This window comes from Capricornis sumatraensis, chromosome 14, assembly GCF_032405125.1.
Source record: "Capricornis sumatraensis isolate serow.1 chromosome 14, serow.2, whole genome shotgun sequence".
NCBI classification, from domain to species: Eukaryota; Metazoa; Chordata; class Mammalia; order Artiodactyla; family Bovidae; genus Capricornis; species Capricornis sumatraensis.
The window spans coordinates 11402447-11427818 of record NC_091082.1 but is presented as its reverse complement, the minus strand read 5'-3'; the positions used below and the strand labels follow the sequence as shown (position 1 = coordinate 11427818).

General features: G+C 48.5%; 1 protein-coding gene across 1 annotated transcript in view; it reads right to left on the bottom strand.

Moving 5' to 3' along the window:
- The window catches only part of NFASC (neurofascin), a 197161-nt gene that overhangs the window by 81271 nt on the left and 90518 nt on the right, over positions 1-25372 (bottom strand). The window contains exon 2 of the mRNA XM_068985706.1: positions 18502-18610. The gene's annotated coding sequence lies outside the window, so the exon portion shown is untranslated. The remainder of the gene's footprint in view (positions 1-18501; positions 18611-25372) is intronic.

Here is a 25372-nt window from a genome sequence, read left to right as displayed (position 1 = left end):
GGGAGTTGGTGATGGACAGGGAGGCCTGGCGTGCTGCGATTCCTGGGGTCAGAAAGAGTCGGACACGACTGAGCGACTGAACTGAACTGAACATGAAGTGTTCTGCAAGTGACACTGCTTTTCATAAAGAATGCAAATGGCATTTGGTCAGGTGTGTTCCTGCCCCCTCAGGAAGGCAACTGGATGCTTCTTAGGATCACCTTGGCACTACTGTAAACACACAAATCTCTGGACCCTCAAACTTCTAGGCAGGGACCAAATCAAGCTTGCTGATTAGAAAAGCCTTTTTCAATTTGAAGGCCTTTAAAACTGTTGTCATCTTAGACGAGGATGCTTCACGTACTTGGGCAACCTTCCTGAAGGCAAGGCCTTTATATCTGCAAGCCTTGTGGGAGATATGAATTCAAATTTTCTTAAGATGGGGCCTAGGGAAGTACATGTGAGTTGAGTGATGATCAGCCACTGGTGGAGACACCTGGAAATGACAGCCTGTCTTGACCAAGTTCAAGAGCAGCGGCTATGCAGAAAGACCACCTGAGTCTGAAGCTGCTCCCCGCTTGCAAGGTGCAGAGTACTGAAGGTGCGGAAGTACTGAGACTTCAGGTCTTGGCATTTCTCATCTGAAAACTGTAAGAGGAGCACCTATTCTGCAGGGCTGCAATTGTGACTTGATACCCTAATTCTATACAAAGCACTTAAAGCTTAGGGCAAAAGCTCAAGAAATGTTAGCTGCTGCTACCCAGCAGGCTTCGACCTACCTCCAGGACACTACCAGCAACAGCCCCAAGGAGCAATACTACTTACTCAGCCACAGTCACTTTCTGCTTTTCTCTTTTTCCTTTCTTGTGGGTCCTGGTTTGCTTTCTCTCCCCAGACTGGGGGGGCCCCGGTGTTGATTCCTCAAGCTGTCCCCGGCAGATGGATGAGACGACTGCAAGCTGTTGCAATGGGGAGCTCCCCACATTCTCACAGCCCCATTCTGAGCAGGCTGTACTGGTGGTCACAACACATTTGAAGTGACGGGGAGAAAAGACAGGCTGTGCCGAGACACAGCCCGGTTGGCAGCTCCACACCCCATGCCGCAGAGTCCGCCATGGACTCCTGGGCGGCAGTCGGCCAGCCATTCGATCACTTACCAGACCTGGTTTCAGAGAAAGAACAGGGACGAGAGACGGAGACGGGGACAAAGGCCAAGCTCTACTGTCACAGGGCTTACAGCGTTCCAGTGGGAAAGACAGGAGATAAACCTCGAACGGCAGTAACAACAGAGTGAGGCACCAGGAAGTGCAAAGAAGAAAACACAACCCGACCTGCACACAGTGTTTACAGCAGCCTTTCCCATAATTGCCAAAGCTCGCAAGCAACCAAACTGTCTTTCAGCAGGTGAGTGCATAAATCAATTGTGGTCCATCCAGACAAACGGAATATATTTTAGCACTAAACAGAAACGAGCTATGAAGACATGAAAAGACATGGAGGAAACAAATGGACATTAGCAAATGAAAGAAGCCAGTCTGGAAAAGCTGTATACTGTATGAGCCCACAGTAAACTATGGGACATTCTGGAAAAGGCGGAACTCTGCCTTAAGTCTCTGCCAGAGCAAGTGATGGTGGCCAACCCCCTTGCTGCAGTTCACTCTGAATAAAGAGCCTCTGCTTGTACTCACTTGGGTGGCATTTATCTTCACACCAGCTTTACACAAATCACTCTCTTTTCCTAGTCTGCCTTTTCTGTTCTTTCACCCAACTTTCTGTTATCTTTCAGGCGCAGGTCAGGTGACACCACCTCTGGGAAGCCTTCCTTGGTTTCCCCGGACCACCAAGACCGGATCCGGTCCTCACCCTCCGTGCCCTCAGAGAATTCTGGGATATACCCGCTGTAATGAGTGCTAGGTCTTGGTGTAGAATGTTGTCTCCCAACTATGCAATGAGTTCCCTGAGGATGGGGGACAGTGTCTTATCCAACCCACACAATGTCAAGGACACAGAGAACCTCATGGGCATTTACTGAATGTTTATCCAGCATCCCTGCTCTCCTCCTCCCATCCACTGTACCTGTATCCATTAGCTAGCACTGCCATCGCAAAGTACCACAGACCGGAAACTCACTGTCTCAGAGTTCTGGAAGCTGGCAGCCCAGGGTCAGGGTGTCAGCAGGGCTGGTCTCTCGCGAGGCCTCTTGCCTTGGCTTGCACGTGCGTGCCTTCCCGCAGTGTGCTCACATGGCCTTTCCTCTGTGCAAACACACCCCTGGTGTTTCTTCCTCTCCTTATAGGGTCACCAGTCCTACTGGGTGAGAGCCCACCCTGCTGACATCATTCAATGTCAATTACTTCTGTACAGACCCAATCTCCAAATATAGTTACATGTGGGTAGACCTTCAACACATGAATTTTAAGGAGGGGCACAACTCAGTCCGTAATAGTACAGACATTTTCCTTCAGCGAATTTGTCTCTAGAGTGATCCTACCCAATTCTAGGGTTGGGCTGTGATTAGTATAAAAAAATTAGCACTTTCTAACTCTCACCCATATGGCCGGTTTAGGAATGGACACCTTATCCAGCCAGAAGCACTGTGCTTCATGGAGACTTCTGCTAAAAGCTCTGAGAAAGACAAGTTTCCCCGTCTCTTGAACAAGATGCAGTGAGGGCGCCCCCAGCGGAAGAGGGTGGAGCCTCAGGGACGGGTGGGGGGGTCTTGGAGTGTACTGTGGGGACACCCCAACAATGCAGAAAGCAGACAGAAGATGCAGCGAGACCTGACCCTTCGCGTCACTGTTTCCGTCACTGAGGGAGGGTTTCCTGAACAAAGCCCTACTTGGGGATTTTAAATTATATGTGTGTTTATATTAAAAATTCTTTTGAATTTTTAAGCCAGCTGGAGTTGTTTTCTATCACTCGCAACTGAGAGTGCTATCAGAATCAGCAATGCCCCTAGAATGTTCGTTGAAGCCACAAGCTTCCTATGATCTTCACTTTCTGTATTAAAGAAGCAGGTCTCCCTCCGCCTGCCTGCCTCTGCCTGGACCCGGCCCCATCCCTCTGCAGGGTCTCTGACCACCAACTCTCTGCCCTTCTGAAGGTTTCCAAACTCTTCTTAACTGGCTCTCTGCCTTCGCAGAGAAACATCTTCAAGTTCTCTCATAATGAAACCAAAAGATCATTCTCTGTATTGCACAGCTCCCTACAGGTACCTAATTTTTTCTTTCATTTCTTCTCATGAAAGGTGTTTTTTCCCCCTCAGTAGAGGTCAATGGCTTCTATGTTTGCTGATTTTGTTCCCATTCATTACTCCTCCAACCACACCCTGAATCTCTCCTGTCTGGACCCCGCATTGGCCTCCAGATGGCCAGATTCAGGGTTTGCAGTCTTTATCTTGCCAGGCCCCTTGGAGGCATTAACAACTGTTAATCACCCAACCCGTCCTTCGTCCTTCCTAATCCTTTCCTGCCTGTTAGCCTCTGAAACCCCACTCTGGGGGCTCGTTCTCTTCCCAGCCCTCATAGCCTCCATGGCAGCACCGATCACACTGCTGGACCCTCTTCCCCTGCCTGATGTCCTCAGCGTCTTCACTGGCGCCCTGGCCTTCCATCTCTCTTCTGTGTTTGCTGATGCCCACCTAAGTCACCGAGCCAGGCTCTTGAATCACTCTTACCCCCCACTTCTTCTCACACCTCACATCCAGGCACCAAGGCCCCTGGACGCCTCCCTCTGGGTGTCTCTCATTCCCCCTCTTCTGCACATTCCCAGTTGCCTGCCTCTCATAACATCACGTCTCACTGCAATAACCTCTCGCCTGGTCTCCTTCCAATCCATTCTCCATGTTGCTATTACAGTGATTTTTCTAAATCCCCACCTGATCATGTCACCGCTCTGCTGAAAACCTTCCCATCTCTTCCCGTCGCTCTATGTAAGATCAAATCCAAACCATTGGACACAGCACATAAGGCCCCTTAAGGCCAGGTCTCTGGAGTCCCCGCCAAGCCCGGCCAAACCCTGAATGCTCCCTTGTGTGTTAGTTGCACAGTTGTGTCTGACTCCTTTGCAGCCCCACGGACTGTGGCCCACCAGGTTCCTCTGTCGATGGAATTCTCCAGGCAAGAATCCTGGAGGGGGTAGCCAGTCCCGTCTCCAGGCAATCTTCCCGACCCAGAGATCAAGCATGTCACACTGTATTCAACCTCCATAATTTATCCATGCCAGCCCCTGTGCCTGTAAAGGCCTTCCCTCCTTGTCATGTGATTAATTCCCACTCAGTCTTCAAGACTTCACTGCTCAGACATCTTCTGCACAGTAAAGAACGCCTTGTGCCCCTCTGTGCCCCCTACCCCCAGCAGAGCTGGGAGTCCCTCTCATCTCCACTATAGCTTAAACCGCCTCTCTGGGCAAACCTGTATGATTAAACTAAGGCTTGGAGGCCTTTCCTGTAGAAGTCTAGATCGTATTTTAAGTAGGAAGTCAAGAAACACCTGGAGTAACAGGCAAATTTGGCCTTGGAATATGGAATGAAGCAGGGCAAAGACTAATAGAGTTTTGCCGAGAGAATGCACTGGTCATAGCAAACACCCTCTTCCAACAACACAAGAGAAGACTCTACACATGGACATCACCAGATGGTCAACATCGAAGTCAGATTGATTATATTCTTTGCAGCCAAAGATGGAAAAGCTCTATATAGTCAGCAAAAACAAGACCAGGAGCTGACTGTGGCTTAAATCATGAACTCCTTATTGCCAAATTCAGACTTAAATTGAAGAAAGTAGGGAAAACCACTAGACCATTTAGGTATGACCTAAATCAAATCCTTTATGATTATACAGTGGAAGTGAGAAATAGATTTAAGGGACTAGATCTGATAGATAGAGTGCCTGATGAACTCTGGATAGAGGTTCGTGACACTGTACAGGAGACAGGGATCAAGACCATCCCCATGGAAAAGAAATGCAAAAAAGCAAAATGGCTGTCTGGGGAGGCCTTACAAATAGCTGTGAAAAGAAGAGAAGTGAAAAGCAAAGGAGAAAAGGAAAGATATAAGCATCTGAATGCAGAGTTCCAAAGAATAGCAAGAAGAGATAAGAAAGCCTTCATCAGTGATCAATGCAAAGAAATAGAGGAAAACAACAGAATGGGAAAGACTAGAGATCTCTTCAAGAAAATCAGAGACACCAAGGGAACATTGCATGCAAAGATGGGCTTGATAAAGGACAGAAATGGTATGGACCTAACAGAAGCAGAAGATATTAAGAAGAGGTGGCAAGAATACACAGAAGAACTGTACGAAAAAGATCTTCATGACCAAGATAATCACAATGGTGTGATCACTCATCTAGAGCCAGACATCCTGGAATGTGAAGTCAAGTGGGCCTTAGAAAGCATCACTATGAACAAAGCTAGTGGAGGTGATGGAATTCCAGTTGAGCTATTTCAAATCCTGAAAGATGATGCTATGAAAGTGCTGCACTCAATATGCCAGCAACTTTGGAAAACTCAGCAGTGGCCACAGGACTGGAAAAGGTCAGTTTTCATTCCAATCCCAAAGAAAGGCAATGCCAAAGAATGTTCAAACTACCACACAACTGCACTCATCTCACATGCTAGTAAAGTAATGCTCAAAATTCTCCAAGCCAGGCTTCAGCAATATGTGAACCATGAACTTCCAGATGTTCAAGCTGGTTTTAGAAAAGGCAGAGGAACCAGAGATCAAATTGCCAACATCCGCTGGATCACAGAAAAAGCAAGAGAGTTCCAGAAAAACATCTATTTCTGCTTTATTGACTATGCCAAAGCCTTTGGCTGTGTGGATCACAATAAACTGTGGAAAATTCTGAAAGAGATGGGAATACCAGACCACCTGACCTGCCTCTTGAGAAACCCGTATGCAGGTCAGGAAGTAACAGTTAGAACTGGACATGGAACAACAGACTGGTTCCAAATCAGAAAAGGAGTACCTCAAGGCTGTATATTGTCACCCTGCTTATTTAACTTCCATGCAGAGTACATCATGAGAAACGCTGGGCTGGAAGAAGCACAAGCTGGAATCAAGATTGCCGGGAGAAATATCAATAACCTCAGATATGCAGATGACACCACCCTTACGGCAAAAAGTGAAGAGGAGCTAAAAAGCCTCTTGATGAAAGTGAAAGAGGAGAGCGAGAAAGTTGGCTTAAAGCTCAACATTCAGAAAACGAAGATCATGGAATCCGGTCCCATCACTTCATGGGAAACAGATGGGGAAACAGTATTAGACTTTATTTTGGGGGGCTCCAAAATCACTGCAGATGGTGATTGCAGCCATGAAATTAAAAGACGCTTACTCCTTGGAAGAAAAGTTATGACCAACCTAGATAGCATATTCAAAAGCAGAGACATTACTTTGCCGACTAAGGTCCGTCTAGTCAAGGCTATGGTTTTTCGTGTGGTCATGTACGGATGTGAGAGTTGGACTGTGAAGAAGGCTGAGTGCCAAAGAATTGATGCTTTTGAACTGTGGTGTTGGAGAAGACTCTCAAGAGTCCCTTGGACTGCAAGGAGATCCAACCAGTCCATTCTGAAGGAGATCAACCCTGGGATTTCTTTGGAAGGAATGATGCTAAAGCTGAAACTTCAGTACTTTGGCCACCTCATGCGAAGAGTTGACTCATTGGAAAAGACTCTGATGCTGGGAGGGATTGGGGGCAGGAGGAGAAGGGGATGACAGAGGATGAGATGGCTGGATGGCATCACGGACTCGATGGACGTGAGTCTGAGTGAACTCCGGGAGTTGGTGATGGACAGGGAGGCCTGGCGTGCTGCGATTCATGGGGTCGCAAAGAGTCGGACACGACTGAGCAACTGAACTGAACTGAAGACAGTTACTGTCGCAAGCGCTGAACTTTACCATTAAGGAGTGAGCGGATGGGTGTGTCTATACACTAATAAAACTTTATTCTCAAAACAGGCAGCGGACCGGGATTGGCCCGGGGGCTGCAGGTTGCTCACCACTGCCTTAAGCTTTCTCCCATCTTTGCGGAATTCTTGAGGCTCAGACCATGCCCTGCTCATTTTTGCGTCTCCAGTGTCTGGCAGGGTCCCTGGCAGGAAATATTTAGGGAAAGGAAGATCCAAGTAAACGTTTCAGACCTGCCATTTCTCTTCTGTAAACTACGTGTTTTACAAACCTTTTTCAAAATCTCATAAATGGAAATAAATACTCCCACTTTGTCTGCTGCAGACGGTGGTTGCGAGGACCCCACGAACAGTGCGTAGGAAAGTGAAGCCCAGCACGAACGGAAGCGGTCTCACTGCTCACGTGACGCCACTACACAGACCTTTATCCTGTGAGTCTGAACCCGGGAGAGGGTCTATGATCTACCTGCCGTCGCTCCGCCCGTCTGATGGGTGGCGTGGGGCTTGGCCGCAGCCCACTCCCTGCCCTACCGCTTCGTCTAGCTCTGGGGACGCCCAGGGGTGAGGCTCCTCAACCATTTCTCCTCTCCCCATCGCTCCACTTGCTTTGTCCTAGCTTCCAGATTCTATAGTTGCCTCCCCCTGGGCAGGTGTGAAACAGACTGTGTTTGTGGCAGATGAATGGCTCGATGGCCTCTGAGGCCTCCCAGAGACTAGAGCAGGTTCTCTGGGTTAGAATCAACAGAGGTAGAAGCTGATGGCAGCCTGGTAGTGGATGGTGAGAAGGAGGACGGCATCAAGGTTCCTAGGCTGGGAGACTGGATGGGATGACGCTCATGACTGGCATCAAGAATTAAGGAAGGGGAAACGTCTGGAAGTGACTGGGGCTAGGGAGATCATGAGCTTGGAACCAAATACGTCTGGTTCGAAATGCCCAGGGCTGTGAACAAAACACCTCTGCAGGTAGCCTGACGCTGTGTTTCTGAATTACTGCCTGCAGATACGCACAGTGACAGATTAGTGCTACAGGGCCACGTGCCAGCAGCTAGCTCTCAGAATAAATTAATGAAATGACTAGAATAGTACCACAGGAGCCAAGTAAGGAATACGCTCACACATCACTGCCACAGGATATTGTGTGTGGGGGGGAAAGACAATAAAAGCCCGACCGAGCCAACGCAAAACTCGGTCACCCTGCATCAGATTAAAAAAACAAACACGCAGCAGGGTTATTACTGTGGCTGCCTGGAAGCAACCTGTTCAGAAATCAGAGAGAGGAGCTGAAACAAAAAAGCAAATAGAAGCCCATCAAAACAAGGAGTGGGGAAGGACCGTGTGCGTGGGGTCTCAAAAGAACTCAGGAGTATCCCAAGCCAGGCCCTGGGCTCCCTGCAGACAGGCAGGCAGGCCCTCTTAGGGGAACTCAGGACTAGGATGTAAGGAATTTCTCGTCATTTGTTCCCAGTATCAACGAGGAACAGTTGCAAATGATACACACATAAATATAAATCCAAGTGGCTCAGGTCATATAGATATATAATATACAAAACCTGTAATAATCACATTTTCACTCACTTTTCATTTTCTTTCTTCAAGAACAGAGAAAGAGCTGGTATGTGTCCTCTATTATGTTTGTTTTGGCAGAAAAAATAGCCGAGGAGCTGACCTACACTGTCTGTGCACCGCTCAAGCCCTGTGACCTGGCTCCCACCCCATGTGGCCTCTTCTCCTGCAGGGCCAGCCCAGGCCTTGCACCCCCCGCCCCCCAGACCAGCCAGGAATTTTCTGGACCTTCAGCCACCCCTGTGAAGGCTGAAAGTGCTAACCCCCTTACCTCTCTACAGGGCAAATGCCCCTCCTCACCAAGGCCCTCAGTGGCAACCCCTCTGCAGCGCAGACCCTACCTTCCCACTGAAAGTGGGCTGCGATTTCCCCTGAACCCCCAGCATGCTCTGTTCCAGGGGTTATACATATCCTCCTGCCAGTGAGACTAGCTGTTCCTACAACCATCTCCTGCATCAGACTCTGAAGTTCCTGAGTCTGTGTTTTGTCTCCCTCAGTAGCAAACCAGTACAATAAATATTCGTGGAGTGAGTGAACAGCCATCTTATCAGACACTTCCTCTTAATTGAGAGATATGCATCCATCAAGAATTAGTGTATTAGAAATTCTTGATTAAATCATATATAATAAAACTTGTTACAGCATACACTTGAGTAATAAAAATAACAGCAATAACCTAAAACATCTATGAAGCATCCTATGAAGTAGACAGACCTTGTCCCTGCTCAGCAGACACACTCGTCCCCCTTTTCCCTGAAATCCACCCCTACTCTCTCTCAGGGCGTCTGTCTGATCTCAGTCAGGGCCTCCCCATTTCCTCCATCCTGCAGACAGACTCTCAGAACTTGGGATTCGGGGGCTCCAGGCACTAACCCCTGAATGGCCATCTATTCTGTTCCCAGCCTCCCTGCACCCTCATCCTGAGGGTTTCAGCTCAGCCGCTCTGATTCTGAGGTCACCTTCTGCAGAGGGGTGCCCCAGGCGCCGGGGACGACCCTCCTCCCTGCTCCCCTCCTTCCGCAGGTGCACAGCTCCCTTCCATCTCTTATGCCAAGGGAGGAACCAGGCAGCAGATGGTGACCCCAGCCCGCGTGCTCCCTCCACTCACAGGCATCTGAAGGCCGGACGGGTTTCCTAGGAAACTCAAGTGCCCCATGCTGGTGATCCCCAGCCTCTCCCAAAGAGAGCACCAAGCAGGGAGGAGGAAGACAGAGGGGAAGACGAGACGGATGGGAAGGCGCAGGAGGAGCTCCATGCCTTCCTTCCAAGTTTCCCCAGTGAAGCTAGACGCCTCACATCTCCCCTTCACCCCCACAAGCCGGCCACAGTCTCAGCATCTTCACAAAGTTTCGCTGCCCGTGCGACCCTCCCCCTCTCCCTTTCGGGGCTGCAACTACACGAGCCCTCCTGGGGCCCCAGGACTTGACAGCCTAAGAAAGCACTCACCAGCCTGCCTCTTCATCTGCCTCTCCCCTGCCCAGGAGAAGAGACCCGGTTCCTCCCTGCGTGGGGTCCGACCAGTTGTCTTCTAGGATTTTCCAACAACTAAGGACACCTTGTATGTGGATTCAAGCCCCCTTCCCCCTCCTCCCTTCTCAGGGATGGAGGAGGGTGGTCTCCATCTGCTCGGTGGTGGTGCTGCCTGCCTGGCTCCCTGGCATTGTCAGAGGGAGCGATCTGGGGGGAGACAGGGGCTGTGTTTAACCATTGAGAGGTTGGCGGCAGGGGCACCGGCAGGTCTGGCCCCTCCTCGCCCTGCCCGAGGTCACGGGGTCTCAGCAGGAGTGGGGGATGGGGAGCAACAACATCAGGTGGCCCCGATTCCCACCAGGGGAGGGGGCGGAGGGGGACACCTGGATTTAGGATTAAGGATTTGGTTGAAAACAACTGTTTCCTGCCCAACACCCAGAACTAATCTATTGGTTGAAACCTAACCACTTGGCTATTTATTAGGTTGGGAACAAGGGAAGGAGGGGGCAGGAAAGGAGAAAGAGGGAAGAGGCCTCTCCCTTGGGGTACCCACCGTAAGTATCAGGTGAGCTTCTCAGGCTCCCTCCAGGCTGCCAGGGGCCCAGAGCACGGGCAGGCACCTTGGTGCTCACAAGCCACCAGGCCGCTCGTGAAGGCTGCGCCCACCCGGCACGTGTCCCCCTTCTGGGCAGGAGGTGCAGGCCCCTCATTGCAGGGGCAGAGCTGGCTGGGACACTAAGTCAACAGAGCTTGGACAGGGAGACCAGCTGCGTGATTTTGCGTAGCTGATTTGCGTGGGTCTACCAAAAGTCTTTTAACCTTCGCTTACAATGGATCTTGGGTTATTTTTATTTATTTTTCCCCATCACCACAATGCTTCAGTGAATACCCCTCTACATATAATATAGAGGAAGTGGGGTGGCTGCCTTATCCTGTCTCTTTAACCCCACGCCAACTGGAACCTGAAATATATCTTCGCCTGGTATAGAGAGGCAGCCCGAAGTATAAGTGGCCAGTCCAACCCTGGACATCCCACTGCACAAGCCAGTAGTTGCTGGACACACTGGGAGGGGCTGCACCGGTGCTGCAATCCAACCGAGCCAGCTTTCTGACGTTCTCTGGGGCTGCGCATTTTCTCCACATTATTATTATTGCTTACTCGCTCATCCTCCAAGAGGCAGGACTAGGAAGCACCTGTGGAATGGAAAAGGCTCTCAAATGTAGCCAGTGCCGCTGCCTGTTAGCTGGTCAGACTCTGCACAGGGGCTGCCTTCGATACGGTTTGTGGATATCTGTGAATTTCCGTTATTCTGGCTCCGCTCACTGCCACTGCTCAGTGTTAACTGAGCTCTGTCTGACCAGGCTCCTTACAAAGACTAGCAGGTAAAATAGACTGTAGAGGAAACAGAAGTTAACAAGTAGGGTATGCAGACAGCCTCCAGCTTGGAGACACCAGCTAGAGACACAGGCAACAGCCTTCCCTCAGTGGGGGGGAGTTCTGCCGCCTCCAGGGAGGACAAGGAGAGCCCCCACCTCTCCATAACTCAGGAGCCAGCTTCGCGTCCATCTCCCTGTTTTCCACCCTCAGGGAGAGAGTTTCACAGCAATTAGACACACATCTTTTTCACAGCTGGAGGGAGAGGAGGGAGGGCTTGTGAAGCTCCCCACCCCGCCAACGTGGGGGAGAAAACAGCAGGATAGCAGAGCTGGCCCCCTGCTGGCTGACGGCCTGTTAGTAGAGGCCAGAGAGAAGAGTAATCATAGCCTACAGACTCGATCCTGTGTGTGCAAGGGTGCAGCCCAAGGTCTAGGGAGGGTGAGGATGGACCTGGGTTCAGAGGAAAGATAGAGACTGGAGACAGAAGGCCTGAAAGGGGGCTTGGATTTAGTATGAAAAGACCTAGGGTTCCTCAAAACATGAAACAGAGAATTACTGTATGCCCCAGCAAACCACTTCTGGGTATACACCAAAGAACTAAAAATATATGTCCACATGAGAACTTGTGCATAAATGTGTTCAGCAGCATAGCTGATCACAGACAAACAGTGGAAACAGCCTGAACGTCTATCAGCTGAGGATGGATAAATAAAATGCAGTATATCTGTACATATAATGGAATATTATTTAGCCACCAAAGAGGAATGATACAGAGAGACGTGCTACAATGCGGATGAGCCTTGAAAACACCACGCTAAGTAAAAGAAGCCAGACACAAACGACCACGTATTGTACCATTCCATTAATCTGAAATGTCTGAAATAGGCAAATCCACAGAAGCAGGGAACAGATTGATGATTGTCTAGGGTAGAGGAAGACTGAGCTTCTCTGGTGGCTCAGATAGTAAAAAATCTGCCTGCGATGCAGGAGACCCGGGTTCGACCCCTGGGTCAGGAAGATGCCCTGGGGAAGAGAATGGCTACCAAACCAGTATTCTTGTCTGGAGAACTCCATGGACAGAGGACCTAGTGGGCTACAGGCCACGGGATCGCAAAGAGTTGGACATAACTGAGTGACTAACCCTCATTCCCTGAGAGAAAGACCGTGGTCAGGGGGAAAGAGGAGGGGCTGCTAATGGGTACGGGGCTTTTTGGTGAATGGAGAAGGTGATGAAAATGTTCTAAAGTTAACTGTGGTGATTAGTGCCCAACTCTGTGACTATATTAAAAATCAGTGCATAATATTTTTAAACTTATCTTTTATTGAAGTATAGTTGATATGCAAGTTGTGTATTTTATAATGGTGAATTGTATGGTATGTGAATTCTATCTCGATGAAACTATTGTTTAAAACATCAATGAGAAAAAAGGATTAATTACGTAAGAACTTGGAAGACTTTGTTAGAAAACTGATACTTCAATAAGGAAAATAAACGATTAAATTTATAAACGTAGCTTCAAATGTTCAAAGGAACTCAAGTTTATTAATGGACTCAAACAGATGATTATTAAAATTTATGAGATTTATAAAAAGAATTGTAAAATGTATCAGTTGAAAGGTTCAAGAAAAAACTAGGTTTGGGGATCAGTATATTGAATATTGATTTTTTAAAAAAGACTTTGGGCTAACTCCTTGGATGCCACCCAGAACAAGTCCGAGTCTGCGTACCCCCTGCCTCCGCAGTAAGCTGCACAGCGCTGTGCAGACGGAGAGCTGCAAGAAGCGCGGCCGGAGGCCTCAGTCTCCATCTCGGCAGCTCCCCTGAAGGCTGGCGGCTGTGCCCCAGCCGGCTTGCTTCCAGACCCTCGCTTCCGCACTCCGGTGGACCGGCCACTGCATTCCCAGGCTCCCTGAGCGGGCTGTCTGCTTGCAGCCAGGCCCCTGTCCATCTGAGGAGCTACCATCTGGACCCATCTGTTCACCATGTCACTCATGTTAAGCTGCTTACTCCACCCTCTCTTTGTGGGATTCCAGGCCCAGTTTCAACAGACCAGGGTTCTAAAGCCATTTGAAAACCACAGGAGGAGCTCAAGCAGGAAAGAAAAGGATGGGGGCAGGGGAGCAGGAAGGCTGTTTGAAGAAGCTTGGGGTGGGGAAAGGAGGATGGACCTCCAGCCCCTTCACTGACTGTGAGCTTTTTGGGGCCGAGGGCGGTGTCTTCTTCTTTCCTATACTCTTCATAGAAATGAGCACCAGATGAAAGCAGAACAGGACCAACTGGGAACATGCAGCCCGGGGGAAACACGCCAGACAGGGATTCCGAGCCACAGCCTCAGGAGGAAGGGATGTGCTGTGATCCGTCTGGCTCAGGAAGGGGGTGCAGGCTTGGGAGCCACATACCCGAGGTTCCCTCTCACCTCACGATTCAGCAATTTGTTTACCCTCTCTCTCTGTCAGAGCCTTAGCTTGCTTGTCTTTGAATGGGATAATACACGTTTATTATAATATTATTGTGATTATTAATTAAATGAGTTGATTTAATTCATTTTAAGTGAATTAATGGGCTAATGCATTTGTATAGCATCTAATGGGCTTCCCTTGTAGCTCAGTTGGTAAAGAACTGGCCTGTAATGCAGGAGACCCACGTTCAACCCCTGGGTTGGGAAGATCCCCTGGAGAAGGAAATGGCAACCCACCCCAGTATTCTTGCCTGGGAAATCCCATGGACAGAGGAGCCTGGGGTGGCAAGAGTCAGACACGACTTAGCAACTAAACCACCACCACGATAGCATCTAAGGCAAGGCCTGGCCCAAACTTGACTTTCAAAAGCTGTTGGTTATTTCTTCTTCCCCACATGTGACAGATGGTACAATGCTTTGCTACATGGCTTTGGACAAGCTGGACTTTCGACCCTAGCTGTGTCTTATAGACCTACAAAATACACAGTGCCTGTGCTAGTAACCATAACCTAGCTCTGGGGCCTGGAGAAGGCAATAGCGACCCACTCCAGTGTTCTTGCCTGGAGAATCCCGGAGACGGAGGAGCCTGGTGGGCTGCCGTCTATGGGGTCGCACAGAGTCGGACACGACTGAAGCCACTTAGCAGCAGCAGCAGCAGCTCTGGGGCCAAGGAATCATTACCCTCTGGTCGTTCGGTCATCTGCATAAGTGCTGTCTACTGTGGACCAGACAGAAGGGCAGCTCCTGTGAGATTCCAGAGCAGCCAAAGCAGCCCTTTGCTTCCCTCTCTCCTGCCTCAACCCTGCGCTGTGAACCAAAGCGCTAGGAGCTCCTGGAGACCACTCCCCCACCCCCATTCCGCCCCTGCTCCCCCAGCCTCTTCCACCAGTGGCCCCACGCCCCATGACATCAACCATGCCAGGCGGGAGTCGACCTGAAAGGAGCCGGGTCCGTTCTTCTGAGGCTTCCATCCTGCTGTCAATACTGGCCTAGCTGCCGATATTCCAAGGATAGCACGTCCCTGGCTGCATTTTTAAGGCTCCTGTCTGACATGACAGGGAGGCGCAGGGAGGAAAGGACCAAGACAGCAGGAGGGAGCGGCATCTGTTCCCTCCCCTCCCTCCAGCCTTCTGCATTTACATCCAACTCAGACACTGGTCTGGGTCCAACTTCCGTCCTGGCAGGCTTCTGCAGGCTGGAGATGTGAAAACACAGGAGCGTGGAGGAGGGGGTGTGGGACAGACAGGGGACAGCCGTTCCCTGTGTTATGAGGTGCGCTGTTTGTCTAGGGGTCTGCGGCTGAGTGCTGGCTACGATGCTTACGCCAAAGACACCACCGGCTCCAGCGGTGGAGGGGAAAGCCGCCTTAACGCCCCCGGTGAGTGCACACACCTGTGTGTGGCAGGGCCTCTCTTTGCTGTAGTCTCTAGTCCTCCCGTTAGAATCAGAAACTCACGGAGTGACACGCAGCCCCACCTCTGCTATACAGGTGGGTTCAGCAGGGCGGCAGAAAGGCTGGGGGGTGGTGTAGAAGTGAGTGCATCGCGTCCACAGAGATGAGGCAGACGGCACACGCCACTGAGGGGGCCAGCTCTCCCTGCGGTCACCGGTGGCTCCACACCCAGCCCTGCACACCTCAGCACCCAGGAGAGGGTGGTAAGCATGGGTGCTGTCTCAGGGGCCCGGAGTTGGTCCTGGGGGGGAGAGTTCCCAGTGAAGCCCCACGGCCCGCCCCCGATCATCTCCCAGCCTGGCCAGGGAGGCCCGCTGCAGTGTTTTTGGAGGGAGAAGGCCCAGCACCTGGCAGGGAGGCTGAGGGGTGTGAATGCAATTAACCAAATGACGCCATCTGAGACTGGGGAGGCTGGTGGTTCCTCTGCCTGCGTCAGAGGGCAGGTGTCTGCTCCGAGCGCCCGGCAGGCCCGGGAGCTGAGGCACCGAGGGAGGGAGAAGTTAGTCTGAGCGGGCAGGTGCTCACGCTGGCCTGGCGGAGGGGGAGGGCGGAGGGGGCGTGTGCGGGAGCAGACCCGGGGCGGCCCCAGATGGCTATGGCCCGGAACAAGAGGAAAGCAGAGAGGAGGAGGGCAGGCAGACAGATGACTTCCTCATCTGAGGCCTCCCAAGCGGAGACACAAAATCAGATTTCTACCTAGAACCTGGCTAGAGTCCTGCTCAGAATCATCTGTGCAGCCCAGCCCACCCTGCGAACGCTCCGCAGCCCCGAAGTCAAATGGCCAGTTACGTGGTCCCAGCGCTGCAGGATGGCTTGGGTTTCCATCCGGGCGCGGGCGCTTTCTCAGCCCTGAGCGCTGAGCACACTCCTTCACCTCTCGTCGTGACACCCGTAAAACGTGGTAACCATGTGCGCCGTTTCACAGAGTTGCCGTGCGGAGGATTACAGGGAACACGCCGAGCGCGGGTGGCCGGGGAGCCCTCCACGGCTGATTCAGGCAAGGCTGACTGTTACCATCCTCTAAAGAGCCTGCTCAGTCCTCCTCCTCTCAGAACTTCCTGGGCCCTCAGCAGCCACAGTGTGTACTCTTGCTTTCTTCTTTTTTTAAGCTTCCCAGTCAATCTGAAAGTCCTCTGATCCTTTGACCTTTCATGATGCCTCAGACTGGAGGAGGCGGTGTGGTGTCCCAGCAAGAAAAGTGGCTCACAACCCAGGACATCTGAGTCCTCATATGAGCTCTGTTAGGAATTCGTTTTGTGGATGTTAGAGAAATAACTTCTTGAGCCTCAGTTTATCCATCAATCAAATGGGAATGCTGACACCAGCCTTGCCCTCATCCCAGAACTTTCATGAAAGTCAAATGACACAACTAATCTAAACAAATGCACTATAAAAATAAAAGCTCTGAACCAATATCAGGCTTGCAGATGAGACTGGAAGGGTCCAGACGTGTGAACCAGAGCAGGTTTGCCCTGCATCAGGCAGGCTGCGGCAGGGTGGGACTCCAGCTGCCAGTCAGAGGGACTGGACAAGGACCCTGCTATCATCAGAGAAGCGGGTTCCTCAGGGAGGGATCTGGCTGGGCAACCCTGAATGTGTGTGCCCAGCGAGGAGCGCGCACAGAGATGGAAAGTAGGGAGGGTGCAAGTACCAAGAGAGGGGGCACAGCGACCCAAAGCTGGACCAGCCCCTGATTCTGCACACACCTGGGGTCTGTTCCTATGCTGTGCCACAGATACTTATGTGCCCGTTATAATAACCTACGCATTATTTTTGCAACCAGAGTCCTCCAAATACAAAGCAAAAAACCCTGGTGTCCCCATGCTACTGCCAGTATGTTTAAGTTCAGTCTTTAGTAACAACGATCAGGTGCAAAAGTCCTGTGGTCAGATGGATTTCCCAGGTGGTCCCTGAAACCTGACACTGTTCTAGGGCAAGCTGCAGATCTAGAAGAACCCCCACAGAGACTAACTTCACAAAACAGGTATATCCGAGCCACTGCTGCTATGACACAGAATAACTTTCATATACTGAACACCTGCTGCTGCTGCTAAGCCGCTTCAGTCGTGTCCAACTCTGTGCGACCCCATAGAAGGCAGCCCACCAGGCTCCCCCGCCCCTGGGATTCTCCAGGCAAGAACACTGGAGTGGGTTGCCATTTCCTTCTCCAATGCATGAAAGTGAAAAGTGAAAGTGAAGTCGCTCAGTCGTGTCCGACTCTTAGCGACCCCATGGACTGCAGCCTACCAGGCTCCTCCGTCCATGGGATTTTCCAGGCAAGAGTCCTGGAGTGGGGTGCCATTGCCTTCTCCAGAATACCTACTCAGCCTACTATATGCCAGGCACAGTGTAGGGCTCCTTTATGTTTCGTCTTGACCACAAGATATTCCTTGTTACCCCCATGTAGACAGCTAGAGTGGCTTGAAAGGAGAGCTGGATTTTGTCCAGAGCCCAAATCCATGTTATCAGCATGTCCCGTTCCTAACTTTCAGCTCCCTCCCTGCCTGCAGCCTCCCAGCCCAAATCCCCAACTCTTTCTGGGGGGAAGGAAGACGTCTGAAAAGGGAACTGGAGCAATGAGGCAGAGATACCCACACTCAAGAATGGGGAAACGCTTCTCTGTTCAGGCTTCCAGGACAGACTCCCTCAGCCCAGAAGCCTCCAGGCTGCTTGTTTGTGGTTCAGTGCCAATTACTCCTTGATTAAAACTGTAGCCCTTAATTCTTGCATGTCCTCCTCTGACATTCCTGCCTGGAGACTGAAACAGGAGCTGCCGGGAGCAGCAGCAAATTTTATCCCAGAATGGAACAATGCAGACCCTGGACACAGGGTGTGGCTTCAGGGATGTCAGCTTCAGCCACGAACCATGCCCTGGACAGCTGTCCATCCACCAGGGGCCCCGCCTACCCAGAGAAGGGGTTCTCACAAGGGCCACCATATGCTGGTGCTGTCATTCAGGAGGCTCCCCAGTTGCAGAGGCCAGGCTAAGGGGGGTGCGGGCCACAAACACAGCTGTTCCCCAGTTTTTCAAATGAGGTGAACAGCCGGGACAATATGCAGGGCTAACGCCGGCTCACTATATCTGCTGGAGAAAGAGGAACAAGTGCTTCCCGAAAGTCAGCCTCCTGGCCAAGGACAGCCTTGCAGTCTGGCTCTGTGGCCCACTATGGGGAGGAGGATGGAGCTGTCCCTCGGAAGATTCCAGAGCCAGAAACTTCTCTCATCAAAGAGAAGGGGCAGGAGGCAAGAAATTCCCCCAACCCCGCCCCAGAGCCAGGGAGCCAGGCACTCACCGCCTCTGCCTCATTCAGCCTCCTTCCTGGAACGCCAGAGGGGGCTCCCTTCCCGGCTGCAGAGGCAAGGAAAACTCCAGCGTCCCAAACTGCACAGAAGTCAATCAACCTGTCACAAAGCAAACACAAAGAAGAACCCCAGGGTCACTCGAGGAAAGAAAGAGAAAAGGCTTTGTGCTTTGTAGCTTGTTCATTCACTGGGAAATTACATCTTTGTCTACACCCGTTTGCACAGTTTCACATAGCATAAGAGCATCTTTGTTCACAGAAATTCAAAGCACTCTGCAAGAAATGGGAGAGATTCTGCAAGGTGCCTAAGCGTGCTGGACTCTGGGGAAGGAAGGTCGTCTCTCTCTCTCTCCATAAGATCATTATTGTGGCCTGACACCATAATCAAACTGCAGAATCCTTAGTCACCTAAACGAGGGAAACCATATCTCAAAAGAATTTCTCCTACACCCAAGGTAGAATTTACCCAATAATTATTTCATTAATTTTCTTATTTAAGTATTATGTTTTTCTTCCCCATCTACAGATAATCAAACTGAGTTCATCATAAATAAATTGTACATTAAAAGGAGACCTGATTTTGGTGGTAGGAGACATGGGTTTTAGGTCCTAGCTTTTTTTATTATTTAGGGTGGGGTCGCAGAGAGTAGGACACGACTGAGCAACGGGTAACTCATTTTCCTCATCTGTAAAATGGGGAGAAGCTACAGGACAGTGCAGCAGATCACCAGACCATTAGCTGACATTTCAAATGTCTGATCCTTTGGGGCAATCATTTAGCCCTTCTCAGTACAGATAACATACCTCAGTCATTTGCGTTAACACTAACATGTGTCAGTAGGTAATGGTAGCATCCGCCTGTGTGGAGCGGAATGTGGCAATCTCTATCAAAATAAGTGTGCATTTCCTTTTTGGCCCAGCAGTCTCAGTTCTAGGAATCTTTACAAAATACATCCTGTATGATGCCCATGTTGTGACCTCGAGGATTACTGTTAAGTGAAAAAAACCATGGTAGGAAAAAGTGTGTTTAATATGCTATCATTTAAGAAAGGGAAAACAAATGCATATATATATATATATATATTCTGAAAAGACAAGAAAAAGATAAAGCATAAAATAAAATTTAAAGGATCTATAGGGAAAGGGAAGAATAATGTGGAGGGAACAGGGACACTGAATACATCTTGTTTTGCAGATTTGCTTTGAAACATGTCAGTATTTGACATAATAATAAGGCACAATATTTTTAAAAGACATTCCTAACATGAAAGTGTAGCAAATGAGTCTATGTGTCCAGTTGGTTGGTATAGCTACACATAGAGAAACTCAAATATGGCAGCTTGGCTGTATATCATTAGAGGGATACACCTTAATAAAAAGAACTGCCCCATCCCTCATCCCCCCACCCAATACCCTAAATTGTTTTCCGTAATCATATTATTGATGAAGATATGGTGTTTTAAGTGTTGTCATTCTGAGACTTTTGTATGTATATTGTGGGATAAGCCAAATGAGTAATAATATTCATATTACTGAAAAATAAGAGTTTCTTGTTGAAAGAAGAAATAAATGTGAGCTTGATGAGATCAAGTTTAAATCTTGTAGTCCTGAGTGTGAACTGGGAGTATCAGGATGAGCTCCGTGTTTTACCTACATCCATACACACACACACACACACACACACACACACTTCCTAGCCAGGCCTAGAAACGAGGATCGTCCTAAAAGGAATGAGTATGCCCAGAATCAGATCATGAACTCTATGTACCATCCCCCAAAGGAACCAGGCTTTCTTGGAGGGAGGTCTGATACAGCGAATGTGTAAGTTGAGTCTAGAGCATCTTGTCGCATCAGAAAAGCAAACATTTCTAGAGTTACACCGAAAAGATTCAGAAGCTACCCAGCCTAGGATGTCCCTGGTTAAGTTGAGAATTAAAACAAAATCATGGCTACAATAGGTTGAAACGTAACAAATGCGTTTAAATCTTACAAATCCCCAGTAAGACTCTTTAAAACCCCAGATAACCCATGAGTCACCTTCTAGGGATGCTAGGAACATAGTTCATCATTTTAAAATCTGGTCAATAAAGCAAAAGGGGGAGGAGTGGGTGGCATCGTTGCTGAGCCAAGGCTGGCCTTGTACTAATCGTTGTTGAAGAGAGTGATGGATACATCAGGTCCATGATAGTACTCTCTCCTGGTTGTAAACCATTTTCAGAATAAAGGTAAACTTTAAACGATAGGACAGGTTGAGAAATGAGAAATCTTAGAATGCTAATTCTTGAAACTTTAGAACCATAGTTATTTAATCCTAACAACAATGCTATATGGTAGCCAAGGATACAGACATTATTATCCCCACTTTGCACTGCAAGAAATAAGTGTAAAGAATCCTTTGAGTCAGGATTCAAGTGCACACATTCTTATTCCAAAGTTCACTATTTAACAGTTGCTTCTTTAATATTCCCATCTTTTATATCTGCATTAATAAAATTTTCATTGCCTACATGAGGTTAACGGGAGCTACCACGAGAAAAGTCCTTGGAAAACAAATCTTTGTATATATATCTTTCTGTCACTTGAAAATTGAGGACCAGATTTGTCCTATGTAGTTGTTGTGAGGATCCAGTGGGAACTGTGATTTGAAGATGGACAGATATCAAGAGAGATAAACAAAGAACCCTTAAAGATGACTGAGATTACAATTACCCCAATGCCTTTACCATCACTCACAGGACGTGAGGGTTAAATGAGAAATGAGGCTTTGAACTCAGGATATAGACTCTCCAGCTGACCCAGGAATAGGATGGTCCTCGATACCTGATGCTCTGGAGACGATCAGGGATCAAAAAGATACCTGACACCCTGCAGACTGCAAAAAAAGTGGCTTGGAGTCACAGGTGGGTGGGGTCCCTGGTCAGGCTGCTGGGCATCTTGGGCACTGCCTCCAGATTCCAGAAGGCCAGACACCTGCTGGGTTCCCTGAATGAGGCCCGGGCTGGAGGGAGTGCGGTGGGCAGTGGAACATGGCTTTCTAGGGACAAGAAGGCAAAGCATGTCAGACGGGGGGGAGTGCCTGGGGCTGCTCACCAGCTCCAAACTGCTCTCTCTTGGCATTCGTAATCCTAATGTCTGCCTGGAGAGGACTCACAGGTCTCTTCTCAGCAAATGTTTATTCCCAGACTGTTCTTCCCTCTGCCACAGAAGAACAGTATGTCTCTAGCACTTTTTACCTTGGAATTTATGATACTATAAGTGCCTATTTCTGGAGAAGTACAAAGTCAGGCTCCTCCTGGATCCTGGTTCCCGTGTCCCAAAGAAGGCAGAGCGCCGATGCTTCTGAACTGTGGTGTTGGAGAAGACTCTTGAGAGTCCCTTGGACAGCAAGGAGATCAAAGGAGTCCATCCTAAAGGAGATCAGTCCTGAATGTTCACTGGAAGGACTGATGCTGAAGCTGAAGCTCCAATACTTTGGCCACCTGATGCAAAGAGAACTGACTCATTGGAAAAGACCCTGACACTGGGAAAGATTGAAGGCGGGAGGTGAAGGGGGCTACAGAGGATGAGACAGTTGGATGGCCTCATCAACTCAATGAACATGAGTTTGAACAAACTCCAAGAGATAGTGAGGGAGAGGGAAGCTTGGTGTGCTGCAGTCCGTGGGGTTGCAAAGAATCAGACACAACTGAGCGACCGAACAATTCCCTGAGATATTTAGTCTGAGCTCAGAGAACAAGGACTTTCTCTGTCTCTTGCTTGAGGTTCTTTCTTAAACATTTAAAAAGCTACTTTGTACTCTGAATAGGTAATCTTTTCACATGATATAAAACCCCAAAGTTACAAGGGCTCACAGTAAAAGTAGAGCGTATATAAGGAAACTTCCTTCCCGAGACTGTCTGCAGGTTCCCAGACCTACTGAGAACCTCTCCCCTGCCAGCGACTTCTAACAGTGTTTTGTATATCCTCCCACAGACTTTCTACGTATACATAGATACACTGTAAAAATCATAGCATACTATACATATTTTCTTCAAACTTGTCTTTTTCAGTTAATATCTTAGGTATCTTTCAATATTGGTTCATATGAAACTGCCTTATTACAGCTGTATGTAGCAGCTGTATAGTATTCTACTGTATGAAAAAATATATATAATAATCCTCTACTGATAGACACTTAGAATGTTTGTAATCACTGAATGTGGAAAATTGCTGTGGTACATTATCTTTGGATAAATATGATTTCTCTTGTTTGTAAGATTATTTTTAGGATAAATTCTCAGATGCAAAATTCCTAGGCCAAAGGTAACGTGGCTAAATTGTTCTCCATGAAAGTTTGCACAACTTAAACTCCCACGAGCAATTTATAAAAGTTCCTGCTTCCCATTTCTTCTTCAACATGCTATGTTATTATTATTTTTAACCTTTGACCATCAGATGCCCACAAATTGGCATCCCTTTGTGGTTCTTTTATTATAAGTGAGGTTGAGCAATTTTATTTTCTTTGAATTATTGTATTCTTTGCCCATTTCTCTACTGGGTAGTTGGTTTATTCTTGTCAGTTTGAAGGAACGCTTTATACTTTTTTTCTTAGAACATAGATTCTTAAAATTCAAAATTATATGGAGTTTACTTGTACAGAAAGATTTTTTAAAAATTAAAGATTCCTTTCTTATAATTTCCATATTAATGGTTATTTAATACCATATTAGTATGTTAAATTTACTATAACATTTTCAGCCAGTAGCCTGTTTATGTATATTTGTTTTTTTAACTTCTACAGTGTTGCGTTGATCTCTGTCATACAGCAACGTGAATCAGCCATAATTATACATCTCTCCCCTTCCTCCCTCCCCTCCCCAGCCCATTCCTGCAGGTCATCCCAGAGTGCCAGGCTCGGCTCTGTCTGCTACACAGCAACTTCTCACCAGCTGTCCGCCTTACACCTGATGGCGCGTATATGCGGATACTACTTTCTCCTTTCATCCCCTTCTCTTCCTCCCCCACTGTGTCCGTGAGCCCATTCTCTACACCTGCATCTCCATTCCTTCCCTGCAAATAGGTTAGTCAATACAATTTTTCTAGATTCCATGTATGTGTGTTAATATATTTTTCTCTTTCTGACTTACTTCACTCTGTCCACCTCACTAGAACTGACTCAGATTTGTTCTTTTTTATGGTTCATATTCCATTGCATAAATATACCACATCTTTATCCATTCGTCTGTCACTGGACATCTAGGTTGCTTCCCTGTCCTGGCCATTGTAAACAGTGCTGCTGTGAACACTGGGGTACGTCTTTTTCAATTTATGCTTTTCTCAGGGTATAGGCCCAGTAGTGGGGTTACTAGGTCATATGGTAGATTTATTTCTACTTTTTTTTTTTTTTTTTAAGAAATCTCCATACTGTTCTCCATAATGGCTGTATCAGTTTACATTCCCACCAACAGTATAGGAGGATTCCCTTTTCTCCACATCCTCTCCAGCACTGATTGATCACAGATTTTTTGATGGTGGCCATTCTGAATGGCGTGAGGTGATACCTCATTGTAGTTTTGATTTGCATTTCTCTAATAAGGAAAGCTATGACCAACTAGATAGCATATTAAAAAGCGGAGACATTACTTTGCCAACAAAGGTCCGTCTACTTCAAGGCTATGGTTTTTCCAGTGGTCATGTATGGATGTGAGAATTGGACTATAAAGAAATCTGAGCCCTGAAGAATTGATGCTTTTGAACTGTGGTGTTGGAGAAGACTCTTGAGAGTCCCTTGGACTGCAAGGAGATCCAACCAGTCCATCCTAAAGGAGATCAGTCCTGGGTGTTCATTGGAAGGACTGATGTTGAAGCTGAAACTCCAATACTTTGGCCACCTGATGTGATGAGTTGACTCACTGGAAAAGACCCTGATGCTGGGAGGGACGGGGGGCAGGAGGAGAAGGGGACAACAGAGGATGAGATGGCTGGATGGCATCACCGCCTCGATGGACATGAGTATGGGTAAACTCCAGGAGTTGGTGATGGACAGGGAGGCCTGGCATGCTCCGATTCATGGGGTCGCAAAGAGTTGGACACGACTGAGTGACTGAACTGAACTGAAATGAATTCATAATAACCCCCACAGATGGAAACAACTCCAGTATTTTTTTTTTCCCTTGGCTATCTATTTTACATATATATTTTGGGGCTCCAAAATCACTGCAGATGGTGATTGCAGCCATGAAATTAAAAGACGCTTACCCCTTGGAAGAAAAGTTATGACCAACCTAGACAGCATATTCAAAAGCAGAGACATTACTTTGCCGACTAAGGTCCGTCTAGTCAAGGCTATGGTTTTTCCTGTGGTCATGTATGGATGTGAGAGTTGGACTGTGAAGAAGGCTGAGCTTTGAAGAATTGATGCTTTTGAACTGTGGTGTTGGAGAAGACTCTTGAGAGTCCCTTGGACTGCAAGGAGATCCAACCAGTCCATTCTGAAGGAGATCAGCCCTGGGATTTCTTTGGAAGGAATGATGCTAAAGCTGAAACTCCAGTACTTTGGCCACCTCATGCGAAGAGTTGACTCATTGGAAAAGACTCTGATGCTGGGAGGGATTGGGGGCAGGAGGAGAAGGGGACGACAGAGGATGAGATGGCTGGATGGCATCACTGACTCGATGGACGTGAGTCTGAGTGAACTCCAGGAGTTGGTGATGGACAGGGAGGCCTGGCGTGCTGCGATTCATGGGGTCGCAAAGAGTCGGACACGACTGAGCGACTGAACTGAACTGAATGTAATCCCAGTATCTTTTAAAGGATGAAAGGTTAAACAAACAGCAGTATGTCCACATTATAGAGAGCTACCCAGCAATAAAAAAGAAATAAT